We start from the raw sequence: 14,399 nt of genomic DNA, 5'->3' as shown, positions 1-14,399 counted from the left end.
ACATACCGTATTTTCTCGCGTGTACGCGGGATTTGTTGCTCCAAAAACTGATGAGTGAATCAAGGGTACAGCTTATATGCGCACAAATTAGACTTGACATGCACGAAACTGCAAGGTGACAAAGACGAAACGCCATAACGCAAGACAATGCGGCCGATACGGTCATTTATTTCAAAATAGAGAAAAGATAAACAGATAAAATGCTTAATAAAATTTATTTTGACGTTTATGAATGAAATTCAAGAAAAAAAACGTATCTTGCATAAAATGTGAAAAAACTCACTTGTACTTTTGCCTGCCATTGCTCGCTCAGGGCGCCGCCATCTTACCTAGGGATGACAAACTAGACCGCTACGGATCCACTTTCTGGTTGTACTGCTCACGTGACTTCCTTTTTGAATTTGTCTACGTGCAGGCAACACGCTTTCGGAATGTGCAATCCAGCAGACGATCCTTTTGATTCATACAGTATCTCAGAAATACCACGTACGATAATTTTTCTTAACATTTTCCCTTCAAAGTAACACATTTGTACTCCCTATTAAAAACATGAAGATGGAGATGATACTGAAAACGATGCCTGTAAAATGAATAAACTTATGTGGTTTCAGATGGATAATAAATATCTAAGGACAGAGAAGAATTTGATCCCTGATGATTTAAGCTGAAAGACAGGCATGTCCTGGAATGTGCAAATTTATAGAGCATTATAAGTTGAAACGTTACACTTTTGGAGTACGTACTACAATATTGGTGCGTGCTATGACGACATTTCTAAACCAGTATCTCATAACTAGAACATTTAACAGAAAAGGAACTCGGTCCGAAAGGTACGGTAACACAAAAGTTAAAGTCCGTCATTAATATCTGATTTTACTTTTGGAATCATATTTACATCAAATGAACCTTACTTTTTTATTCTGACTTTGTATACAAGCAGGGAGACTTCAAAACTCACTTCAGAAAAAAATATCTTTAGAGCAATATGCCCAGCTGTATGATTTCTAAGTGGTGCAATTAGCCTTTCCAGGGTGATGCGTTGCCTTTACATTTCTCTGAAATGGGCCGTTTCAAAGCAAGTGGGAGAGCCAGCCATAAAAGCTTGTTTGCTTGGATCTAAAAAAATCTATAAAACACTTTGCTGTGAAGATGAAAATTTGACTCAAATTGATCTTGGTGGCATAGACAATTTCTTTATTTACAAAAACGGATTCCAGGGCATTTATTAGTTAGTTTTCATTTAAAATCCTTGATTAACACAAATAATTTTATCTATCACACGTGAGAAGAAACAAAGGTTATGTAATGTCAATTTTAAACCATGGAAAATACAAGGAGTTATCTTTTGTACTTTTTGTACAATTTCTTACAATGCATTATTTCATTCATTTTTTTAGTTGGCAAAATCATTATTTGCTTTTTTTTCTTACAGCAAAGACAGTTGGCTCTAAAATGACCAAATGGAATAGGATTTTTAACAATTGTTTGATACAGTGCCCTGTGATTGGCTGGCCACCAATTCAGGGGGTCCCCCTGCCTGGTTCCCGTAGCTACCTGGGTTAGGGTCTAGCACCCTCCGTGTGAGGATAAGTGATTCGGAAAATGAATGTTTTCTACAGTATATTTGGGATTGTGTGTAACTTATTTATGGACAAAGTAACATCTATTTAAAAAAACTGCAGGATTTTCTTTGCATTCAAACTTGTTATAAATAAATATAGTGTTATACTTGAGGTGCATATCTTCCTATCATTTTAATCATTGTTGTTTATGGTTTATGGTCTTACATCTGGTTCTGTTAAATTGCTCAATAAATGGAACTAGCGATTTTAATCGAGGAGGTAGGCGCGTTTTTTCTCAAAAACCCCATAAATATAAGTGAACTGAAAAATGTATGTTGAATTGAATGCTTTTATTGTCATTATACAAGTGTAATGAGATTTAAAGCTTTCACAAACAATGACAACAAACAGACAAATAAGTAATCAATAAATAAGTAGTCCGAGTAAGATTAGCAGAATGGAGCGGGCTTGTTCCGTCTGAAGTCCAGGATGAGTTCCATGGTTTCGGAAACGGTCAGCGCCAAGTTGTCGAGACACTCACCACTCGCTGAGTCTATGGACGTAACAACACACAAGCAAACACATAGATAATCAATATATAGTAATGATAAATAAAATTAATAGATAGTAATAGATAACAGTAACAAGAGTTGATTAGGTCCTAGGTGCAGAACTCGAGTTGGTGACAGCTCTTGGGAAGAAACTGTCCTTGAGTCTGTTTGTCTTGGCTGTAATGGCTCTGTAGCGCCTTCCAGAGGGCAGCAGGTTGAAGTGGTGGAAGCCGGGAAGCGTATTAGATTAGATTAGAACTTTATTTCATCCCGTATTCGGGAAATTTCCTTGGTTGCAGTAGCAAGACAGACACAGAACACATTGTAGACCTAGGTAAGAAACTGGAGCCACACACAGGAAGTCTACAAAGTGAGGAGCTTCTGCAGACTGAGACTGAGGTTAAATATCCAGAATCACTCTTTCAAGCTGATCCGCACAGTCCCTCAGTAGTCTGGAGGTGATCATCTTAATTGCCTAGATCCTTCTAAGATGTCCTATCACCTGTTGTATTGTCTTTTGTGATGCTCTCTATCTTTCCAAGGCACTGGGATTTGTAGATGCTTATGATCTTTTGGGCTCTGATGATCACCCTCTGCAGTCTTTTCCTGTATGTGGTCATGAACGACCTTTTACAAGCTTTAAGGTGATGATTTGACCACTGCCAAGCACTCACACACTTTGAATTATACACAAAGGTGTTTTTGAATTCACAAAGACTGTGCTCTGCTGAGTTTACATGTCAACTGCCCTGTGACTAGATACACAGTCAAGATGCAACAATGAGAGGCAGAATACTAATGGGCTTCAACATAATGCAAATAAGACCAACATCAAGATCAAGTCGCAATTGAGGTCTAGTGATGTGAGGCTGTTTAAGCGGTTCACGCTGTATAAACAGAATCTGCTGGCTCACTTTACCCCGACATTACTCGTAATTGACCGCCTAGCAAGCTAGTCATGATACACGATCATTTGTGGTCGCGTTGTTGTCTGACTACAAGCAGTAGTGTTCTGCGTCAAATGCACAAGTTGATGATATCAAAATTATACAACAGTGCACGACGGAGTGCTTGATGTCATTTCCTTTTTCTTCACAGCAATACAGAAAAACCTTTGACAAGCAGTAAACAATGAACACAGAAACAATCAACGTGGAATCCTGGAAAGACAGCAAAGATTGACAGATGCTTAACCATCTTAGGTCTGAGAAAAATAAATTTGTTAGACTTGTTCAACTTACTACTGCCCAAAAATGATCCTTTAAAAAATAATGTTTGTTTATTATGTTTTTTCTCATATTTTTTTGTTTTTAATAAACATTGTTATGGCGAACGTGTCAGTCGAGTTTAAGAGTCCACCCCAAACAAGGAAGCTCTCTTTTGTCAGAAAGCAACACGCAATGATCTGGCACATTGTGCTTTGACTGAAAAGAAAGAAATCGATCTTGTGTAATATATGTGGTAGTATGTGTATGTATGTATGTATGTACGTATGTATGTATAATAACAATGTCATGGCTCTCTTGAGTTTCCAGTTATTTCTACAACTCTGATTTTTCTCTGATAGAGTGATTGGAACAGATACTTCTTTGTCACAAAAAACATTCATGAAGTTTGGTTCTTTTATGACTTTATTATGGGTTAACAGTGTTACGTACGGGGATGGAGGACCCCAAAGCAGGCGAGGGTGCAAGTCTGGTTCTTTTCAAATATTTCTTTCGATCGTCCGCGAGGCGGGCGAGCACAAGAGGGGACGGCAGAGGCGGGTCGTTGGCCGTAGCGGGAAGGTCGGTTGCCGTGGAGTCCGTGTGGCGTATACAGGTTCGAAGGCGCAGTCGTTGTCCATGGTCCGTGATCCGTGGTCGTTGTCCGTGGTCCATGATCCGTAGTCGTGGGGGCAGAGCGTGGTCGGAATCCTGGGTGCAAACAAGAGGTCGAATATCAGTAAGACAGGCAAGGAAAAACGCAAGAGGGTACCTCACAGTAATCTGTGACGATCCAGCAGCATGGTCATGTTCCTGGTGGCTTTGAATACTCCTTGTAGACTAATGACTCACACCTGGCAGCACTCGAGTCATTAGGGGCTGGACCTGTGATTGGGTGACAGGCGCAACCAGACTCCCGTCTAGTCTGGGGCCTGACAAACAGAAAAAGTGATCAAATCTGCTGGGTCAAAAATATACATACAGCAACATGAAGGAGCAATTTTGGTGACTTAGAAAGTTGTGTCAATGAAATGGGATTCATAGCATGGCCTCTTAACTTCTTGTGAGTGATTATGAGTGACTACAGCTGGTGACTTCTCTGAGGCCATCTAAATAGGGCTCATTGGATGCAAACGCCCACAAATGCTTCAATGGGAAAGTCAAAGGAGCTCAGCATGGATCTGAAAAAGCGAATCCTTGATTGAACAAGTCAGGAAAGTCACTTGGAGCCATTTCAAAGCAGCTGCAGCTCCCAGGAGTAACAGTGCAAACAATTGTTTGTATGTATAAAGTGCGTGGCACTGTTTTGTCACTGCCATGATCAGGAAGAAAACGCAAGCTATCACCTGCTGCTGAGAGAAAATTGGTCAGGAGGGTGAAGATTCAACCGAGAATCACCAAAAAGCAGATCTGCCAAGAATTAGAAGCTGCTGGAACACAGGTGTCAGTGTCCACAGTCAAGCGTGTTTTGCATCTCCATGGACTGAGAGGCTGCCGTGTAAGAAGGAAGCCCTTGCTCCAAAAGCGGCACCTTAAGGCTCGACTGAAGTAAGCGGCACCTTAAGGCTCGACTGAAGTTTGCTGCTGATCACATGGACAAAGATAAGACCTTCTGGGGGAAAGTTCTGTGGTCAGACGAAACAAAAATTGAGCTGTTTGACCACAATTCCCAGCAATATGTTAGGAGGAGAAAAGGTGAGGCCTTTAACCCCAAGTACACCATGCCTACCGTCAAGCACGGTGGTGGTAGTATTATGCTGTTGGGCTGTTTTGCTCTCAATGGAACTGGTGCTTTACAGAGAGTAAATGGGATAATGAAGAAGGAGGATTACCTTCAAATTCTTCAAGATAACCTAAAGTCATCAGCCCGAAGATTGGTTCTTGGGTGCAGTTGGGTGTTCCAACATGACAATGACCCCAAACACACATCAAAACTGGTAATTGAATGGCTAAATCAGGCTAGAATTAAGGTTTTCGAATGGCCTTCCCAAAGTCCTGACTTAAACCCCATTAAGAACTTGTGGACAATGCTGAAGAAACAAGTCCATGTCAGAAAGCCATCAAATGTAACTGAACTGCACCAATTCTGTCAAGAGGAGTGGTCAAGATTCAACCAGAAGCTTGCCAGAAGCTTGTGGGATGGCTACCAAACGCGCCTAATTGAAGTGAAAATGGCCAAGGGACATGTTACCAAATATTAGCGCTGCTGTATGTATATTTTTGACCCAGCAGATTTGATCACTTTTTCTGTTCACCCATAATAAAGTCATAAAAGAACCAAACTTCATGAATGTTTTTTTGTGACAAAGACGTATCTGTTCCAATCACTCTATCAGAGAAAAATCAGAGTTGTAGAAATAACTGGAAACTCAAGAGAGCCATGACATTATGTTCTTCACAAGTGTATGTAATCTTTTGACCACGGCTGTATATATATACAGAGCTCCCAACATCCGTCGACCCCATTTCAGGAGTACCCATGTCCCATTTCCGGAGTATTTCCGGAGTGAATGTGATTCACGCAAAATTGATATAAAATATTTTAAATAAATAAACGTAGTGCAATTTAAATCAAACTGTTATTATCATGTTTTTACATTAATTGAAATCTTGTTTTTGCAAACTATTGAAAAAGTACAGCATAATGAAAATAAGTTTATCTTTGTGTTTGGGTCCTTCTACATGCTTTTTTCAGTCAGTAATTCCAACATGTGTCACGCTGAAGCAAATGGAGACGGCTTCAACATGGGATATTTTGTCAAATATGAGCCAATAAACTTCTGCGAGTGTCTGAGTTTCTTATTAGAAGTTTCATCCAAATTGCCATCTATTTTGCACTTAACCCGAGCAGGCATATTGATAAGACTTACCAGTGCTGTGTTGTACTCCTACTTTCTTTAGAACAACCCCGGAAATGATAGGATTTGTTTCAAAACAAAAGACTCGTGGTTTAGCCTTAATAATACTTACTTCCCTTATGAACAAAAACGAAAACGTAAATGTTAAAGCGATAGAGCCTTATGCAGTAATCGATTACGAATTGGTCGCAGTTGAATCATTCGTCAGAACTTGTAACTCGGATGATTCACAATGCACTCGTGATACCGAAATCTTACGGTTTACAGTGCAGTTGAATCAAGATGGCGGAAACCGTACCGATGGTGTGAATTTCGAGGCATTTAAAGTGGAAATTTGGTACTTTTCCGAAATAGTTGCTTAAAAAATATTTAGTGAAATTTTGGGGGGATTTCCGGAGTTTAGGGAGGTTGTCCGGAGTTCCGAAGTTTGCGTTGCATTTCCGGAGAAACTCCTGAAATTCTGGAGTAGTTGGCAGCCCTGTATATATATACGTATATATATAAGTAGATATATATATATATATATATATATATATATACACATATATATATATACACATATATATACATATATACATATATATATACATATATATATATATATATATATATATATATATATATATACATATATATACATATATACATATATACATATATACATATATACATATATATATATATATATATATACATATATATATATATATATATATATACATATATACATATATACATATATACATATATATATATATATATATATATATATATATATATATATATATATATATATATATATAAATGTGGGAGGAGATTGGAGTACCTGGAGACATCCCACTCAAGCCCATGGAGAACATGAATAATCATAAAACCCAGGATGCCAGCACTGTGAGGCTGACGAACTAACACCTCAGCCGTTGGGCCGCCCGGTATAATATATAGAAAGTATACTCAACCATTCCGTGGGGGACCACTAAGGCACCACAAAAAATTGCTTTGTCATCAAATCGGTTGTTGTCCTCTCGTTCTGGACTGGCCACTTTGACTCCTGTGGTCTATATTTGTTACCATGGGACCCTAAATTGTCCGAATTCAACAAGATCAAGCACTGGAATTGGACACCTGCAAATTGTGTTTAGTTGACACACACCTTGTAATCAAATCACACACCCCCATTATAGTGGTAGAAAATACCCTTGTTTTTGTCCCTGAGGTTCTCAGACTTGGAATGAATCAGACAGCTGTCGCTTTTAAAGATCCAAAGAGAATGATATCACACTAAACCTAACAGGAAGTGACTCATGAAAAGCATCTTAAATGCCACTTTTGAAGAAGATTCATGGTGTATCTACATAGCTGTATTTAGGATTTTTTTTACAATCTGGAGGCCAAATAATGCTGTAGTCCGTATATTCAATTATCAAACATTTTTACAACTCAGAATCAGTGGAGAATTCATTCATTCATTCTCTGAACCGCGTCATCCTCATTAGGGTTGCGAGGGGTGCTGGAGCCTATCCCAGCTGACTCCGGGTCACAGGCGAGGGACACCCTGAATCGGTGGCCAGCCAATCGCAGGGCACAAGGAGACGGACAATCATGCACACTCACAGCCATACATAGGGGCAATTTAGAGTGTCCAATCAGCCTACCATGCATGTTTTTGGAATGTAGCAGGAAACCGGAGTACCCGGAGGAAACCCACGCAGGCCCGGGGAGAACATGCAAACTCCACATAGCTGGACTGACCTGGATTTGAACCCAGGACCCCAGAGCTGTGAGGCCGACACGCTATCCGCCTCGGTGGAGATTTGCCTTTTCATTTTCCCAATTATGTAGTACATATTTTTGTCACATCATTGTATTCGTTATTGCAATTTCATTACTTGACATTTGGGGTGTTTAAACCTTTCCTCAAAGAACATTGTGGGTGAAGGTATTTTTTTTCTCCATCCGATCCAGCAAAAATAATTTTAAACAATTAAGTTTCTGCTGAAACAAGCAGCACCTGACTGCAATCAACTGATTACACAGTGTGGAATACTGACTCCGGTTAATCGCAATAATTTAGTTCATTTGTATTACCACAGCTCAGTAGTACACTTCTACAGCCTTTTCACACTAACGCAAAGCATGAACTTTTCGGCTCCTCTCGACATTTGCCATGATGTCCAAATTTGGAAGCACCGAGGAACCCTAAGCACTTAAACAGTCTCGTAAGAAAAATGAAGCAATAATCAGCTGAAATTCAAACACGTTATTTTACCTAAAATCAATAGATTAGTTGATCTATATAAAAACACATCACAAATTCTTATTTGATACAATAGAAATGCTAACCTTGGAACAGACTAATTCCCATGCTTCCCCCACACAGCGAATGATTTCATGATTTTTTAATGTAAAAAATACAGCTCATTAGGAATAGAATTAACCTCCATCAGATCCAAACTCTTGCAAGGCATGCATTTTTATTTTCTCTTTGATATTTAGGCTAATTGGGACCTGATGAGTGTAAAAACAAAGAATTATCATTTTACATGATTTTTAGTGGACGTCGGGCCCTTGTATAGTCCAAAATGTAACATTGTAGTCTTGTGACAACCAAAAATGTGATGTCCACACGTGGACACTTACTAAATTTATTGATAACTGAGATTAATATGGACACTCAGACAGTCACTTATTTGACTATGCTTTCGAAAACTATATGGAAGTGAAACAAAAAGGATATCAGAGCAGTAAAGCGGACAACATGCTTACTTGACTTTTTTTTTCTGGGAAAGCTTTTTACAAAGAACTGTTCCATTTCTGTTTGCCCATTTAAAAAATTTGAAATTCATCAAGCGCCTCTCGTACTGTACTCGCAGCTTAACAGGACAGCTAACTGCATGTCCTTAGTTTGTTTACATGCTACATACTATACTATATACTACATGGGGCAAGAAAATGAAGGTAAAGAATGAAATATATAATAAAACTAACACAACTATAAAGGATCAATAAATCAACTCAAATAGAAAGTAGCAATGAATTATGAGGAAACAACAGACGTGACAATGGACACTAACAAAAGCTGCTAACTAAACACAAATACTGAGGCGACAACGAAGGATAAGCATTGGCGAAAGAGTCTGAAGAGATCAGATTACTTTACACAAGGAAAGCAGGATAAATAAAAGCAGTTAAATAAGGGGTTACCACACACAATGACTATAAACCATAACAAACAAAAGATTCTGTCAGTCCTGGCCATTTTCAGAGTTGGACAACTATCTTACTGTGCTATACATACATACCTAAGATCACAGAGTAAGAATTGATCGCATACTGGTTGCACCAGAACGAACTGATTGAACAGAATATTCCATCTTTATCTTTGGTCTAATGAAAACCATGGATGTCTTTGGAATGTGGGAGGAAACCAGATTACCCAGAGAAAACCCACACAGGCCCGGGGAGAATATGCAAACTCCACACAGGTAGACTGACCTGGATTTCAACCCAGGTCTTCCACTGTGAGGCCGACGCGCTAACCACTCAGCCGCCGGGCCGCCCCTCTGAACTAGTCTTCTGTACCAGTCTTGTACTGTAGAGTGTATGATATTCTTTTACAATTCTAATAGTCTCATTTCTCATTTCTGAACTGCTTTATCCTCATTAAGGTCACGGGGGGTGCTGGAGCCAATCCTAGCTCTCTACAGGCCAGAGGCGGGGGACACCCTTAATCGGTGGTCAGCCAATCACAGGGGACAAGGAGGCGGACAACCATTCACGCACACACTCATTCCTAGGGGCAATTTAGAGTGTCCAATCAGCCTACCATGCATGTTTTGGGAACGTGGGAGGAAATGGGAGTACCCAGATGAAACCCACGCAGGCCCAGGGAGAACATGCAAACTCCACACAGATGGACATGACCTGGATTTGAACCCATGACCCCAGAGCTGTGAGGTCGACGCGCTAACCACTCGTGCCACCGGGCCGCCTTATTCTAATAGTATGTATTGAAATTCAGATTAATGATTAAGACTTGAATCAAACAAAACAGAATACAAAAACGAAAAACCAAAGGTTAAGAAATATATAATGAAACTGATAAGGACCAGAGTTGTGATGTGGCCTAACCATTACTGCTTTGATTCAAGTAAAGTTTCAAGCTCAGACAAAAAACTGGAAAAAAAGTAAGACAACTGTGAAAGGACTGAGAGAACTGTGAGAAATTGCACATCAATGCAATGTGAGAAGACAATGAGTTGATCAAGTGAGTCATGGGTTAAAATGAATTAGGACGAATGCCATGTCAAATCTGTTTTAATGAGGATTTTTCCAACATAGGTGTTGCATATTATATCAAGATGCTGATTAGACAACAGGATTAATGCACAGCTGTGTTTCCATTTGGCCAGATTAAAAGATGGCCTTTTAATTGGAAATCTTTAAATGTTACACATCCAGAATCCATAAAATGGTACGTTGTTGGTGGATGAGTGGTTAGCGGGTCAGCCTTACAGCTCTGGGGTCCTGGGTTCAAATCCAGGTCATTCCACCTGTGTGGAGTTTGCATGTTATCCCTGGGCCTGTGTGAGTTTACTCTGGGTACTCTGGTTTCCTCCCACATTCCAAAAACAGGCATGGTAGGCTGATTGGACACTCTAAATTGCTCCCAGGTATGAGTGTGAGCGTGAATGGTTCTTTGTCTCTGTTTGTGGGGGGCTTCAAAGCATACAAGCAGCCCAGCTAGCTCCTCCATCTGACCGGGGAGAGATCTCACGCTCCCATAACAATGATGGAATGCTCGGTCTGGAGCGTTGCCTCTTCTCCCGGCACTATCGTCCACTGCTTACAGCTGATCCTGCGTGCATGTCAGCGGAGGCACGGCTGAATGGCTCCAAAGACGTCTAGGACGAGCACAAAGAGTAGCAACGGCCGCACAAAGTACAAAGCAAAGCAAAGTATATGGGATCATTAAGAATCACCAAATCAAATCATTAAGACAGAAAAGCAGCAAAAACACAAAATGAGCAAAAGCGGACGGAGCTACCGCTACCGGCTGCCACTTGAGCGGCGCCATCTTGGTTGCAGTAGCAAAAACTGATATAGACAAGAAAAAGAAGTTGTAGAGTTGGATAAAACTGGAACCACACACAGGAATTCTTCCACAAGATGGCGAACTTCTGCAGACTGTGACCGAGGTTATCCGCGCAGTCCCTCAGTAGTCTGGAGCTGAAGAATCAACAGCAACAGAGTACAACCCCTCAACTCCGTTTCCGGCCTGGTAAGCGCCCACAGCTCTTGCATCTTATCGGGGAGGGATCTCACTTTCCCCATAATAATTGATGGAATGATTGGTCTGAAGCGTGACTTCTTCTCCCGGCACTTTTGTCCAGCTCCGGATTTCCAGCGGCATCGAGGTGTTGCTCCTTCTGCTGCGCATTGTTCACAGCTAATCCCATGTGTATGACAGCGTAGGCATGGCAGAATGGTTCCAAAAAAGAAGTAGCAGAAAGAAGCCAGGCTAACAGAACAAAGAAAGTTGTAAAAACATTAAGTAAAAAGTATAAAGTACAAAGTTCCAAAAAAGAAGTAGCAGAAATAAGCCAGGCTAACAGAACAAAGAAAGTTGTAAAAACATTAAAGTAAAAAGTATAAAGTACAAAGTAAAGTAAAAAGGAATGTATTAAGAAATATTAAAATGTAATAAAAATATATGGAAAGGCTGTAAAACACGAAAAACAAATAAGAGTGGACAGAGCTACTGCCACCGGCTGCCGCCTGACGGCGCCATCTTGAAGGCAGCTGGGATAGAATCCGGCACCCCCCACATCAACTATAGTCAAGTTAAGAATGTAAATAGTATAAATAAAATGATATCTGAATGAAGTGAATAGAAACACTATAATGAATCTAGAAGTCTAATAAATGATGGTTACGTGCGCCATTTGTATGCTCGTGAACACAGCACAGAAATTTAATGAGCACCAGTGGCTGAATGGAGTCGGAGAAAAGAGTGTAAAGGGAAGGAGTCAGGACTCGGGCCAGGCTTTGATACTCATCATTAGGCTACTATATATCCTTCCTGTGCCACTTTAATGACAAAAACACTATTCTAACTTCAAATGTATTCTATTTAATAACAGTCGCACTTTGGCATACATCGTTACAATTTTAACAGTGTCGGTGTTCATCACCAATCATACCAGTGGTAAATTAATCACTCAGTGGGCTGAATGAATGATGATGATTTTGTGCAAACACAATTTATGACCACCACTATTCGCTGTCCACTTACTTGTTACGACCCTGAGAAAAAAATGGCACATTAAAAGAATCCATTATGCAAATGACCTGAATGCTTAAAATATGCCAAGGCAAGTGATGATTTCCAATTTGAAAGGGTATTTTCATATGAGCCTGCTGATGAAATATCGAAGCGTGTGGCGAAAATACACGTAGTGCGTAAATGGAAATGTGAAAAAAATTCCAATATAGTCAAAGGCAGCCATAACCTTAACTGACACTTGATCTTTATATGGTTCAAAATTATTTTAATGGGTTTTGAATTTGTTCTTGTTCATTAGAAAATCTAATCTCTTGGCCAAACAGTCTATTGGCTGTTACAGGTGTAGGCACGATAAAGCAAATATTAAAAGTAAGTGCCATGGAGGTGATCATATGTCAAGTTTATTCCATTTCAAACAAATGGAATTTACCAAGATGCAACTGGGGATCATCAATATTGTTCATTTTCACGACTTTGCTACAAACCCAATGATAAATGTGGACAAACTTTCTGTACTTAAACTCCTGCTGATCGAATAGCAGATGCCTTCACCCCATTTCTTTTATTTTTTATTTGTTTTATTTTTATAAAATATTATATAAAGCATATAGGAACAAATGAGATTGGCATTTAGAAGTATCAGAGAAGAGATTGCTTTGACATTGAAAAGCAGACATCGTTGCCAGTAGGAGTGGGGTCTAAATGTTGTCTATCTGTGATGCCATCGCTGCTGCATAAAGCTGGTCAACACTGTTAAAAATAAACAAGAAGATATAGCCAAGAGATTTATTTTCTAGGTTTTAACATGGATTTCTGAAATAAAATCTCCAAGGCAACAAGATGAATGCGCGTGGGGGTAGTTTCATAGACAGAGACCAAACCAATCATTGACTAACTGAATTCTACTTGCTTCATTGAGCCACCACACATATGCTCAGCATGCTGATGTCGAATCTTGAATTAATCACTATTATTTCAAAAGTAAATACACAAACAAAACACAAAATATGTATAACTTATAACTATGCCTTTTCTTGCTGCTGTCACAATGAAATTTCCCGAATACGGGATGAATAAAGTTATCCGATCCAATCCAATCCAATCCAATCCAATCCAATATTGGCAGTACTGAAGAATAAAGCATTCTGAAGGATTCTGACATACAGCAGTGTTTGGAAGTACTGCACACTAATCTGCCTTAGTGTTATTCATTCATTTTTTGAATCACTTATCCTCACAGGGGTCACGGGGGTGCTGGAGGCTATCCCAGCTGACTTTCGGGCATGAGGTGGTGGACACCCTGAATCAGTGGCCAGGCGATCGCAAGGCATGAAGAGATGGACCACCATTCACGCTCGCACTCATACCTAGGGACAAATTAGAGTGTCCAAACAGCCTAGCCGACCATTTATTGGAATGTGGGAGGGAACCCCACGCAGGCCCAGGGAGAACATGCGAACTCCACACAGGTGGACGTAACCTGGATTTGAAACCAGGACCCCAGAGCTGTGAGGCTGACGCCCTAACAACTCGCCCCACCGAGCCGTTAATAAATATATATATTATATATATATATATATATATATACATACATATATATATATATATATATACATATATATATATATATATATATATATATATATATATATATATATATATATATATATATATATATATATATATATATATGTATATATATATATATATATATATGTATATATATGTGTATATATATATATATATATATATATATATATATATATACAGTGCATTTTCTCGTAGCGCCTTCAATGTATCAATTCAACCCTCAAAAACTATTTTATGGCTATAAAACCTCTACTGCAGCTAGAGCTGCGACACATAAAAAATAATCAATAAATCAATGCACAAAAATGGGGTAAAATCCACTTCCTAGCAGCATTTCATGATTAAAT

At 39.4% G+C, this 14,399-nt stretch overlaps 1 long non-coding RNA gene across 2 annotated transcripts; it reads right to left on the bottom strand.

The window, feature by feature from the left end:
• Positions 1–1,983: 1,983 nt before the first annotated feature.
• Positions 1,984–6,586, bottom strand: LOC144071371 (uncharacterized). 2 transcript variants are annotated; one of them, XR_013299619.1, is made up of 4 exons: positions 6,189–6,586; positions 4,096–4,250; positions 3,772–4,029; positions 1,984–2,115 (listed from the first exon to the last, which is right to left on the bottom strand). It is a non-coding gene; the product is annotated as an uncharacterized LOC144071371 (long non-coding RNA). The 2 variants fall into 2 exon arrangements; XR_013299618.1 differs by lacking the exon at positions 6,189–6,586 and having other exon boundaries at positions 4,096–6,175.
• Between the last annotated feature and the right edge of the window lie 7,813 nt (positions 6,587–14,399).

The sequence above is a fragment of the Stigmatopora argus genome, chromosome 3 (assembly GCF_051989625.1).
Source record: "Stigmatopora argus isolate UIUO_Sarg chromosome 3, RoL_Sarg_1.0, whole genome shotgun sequence".
NCBI lineage: Eukaryota > Metazoa > Chordata > Actinopteri > Syngnathiformes > Syngnathidae > Stigmatopora > Stigmatopora argus.
The sequence above is the reverse complement of the archived record's forward strand: the minus strand, read 5'-3'. Positions and strand labels throughout refer to the sequence as shown.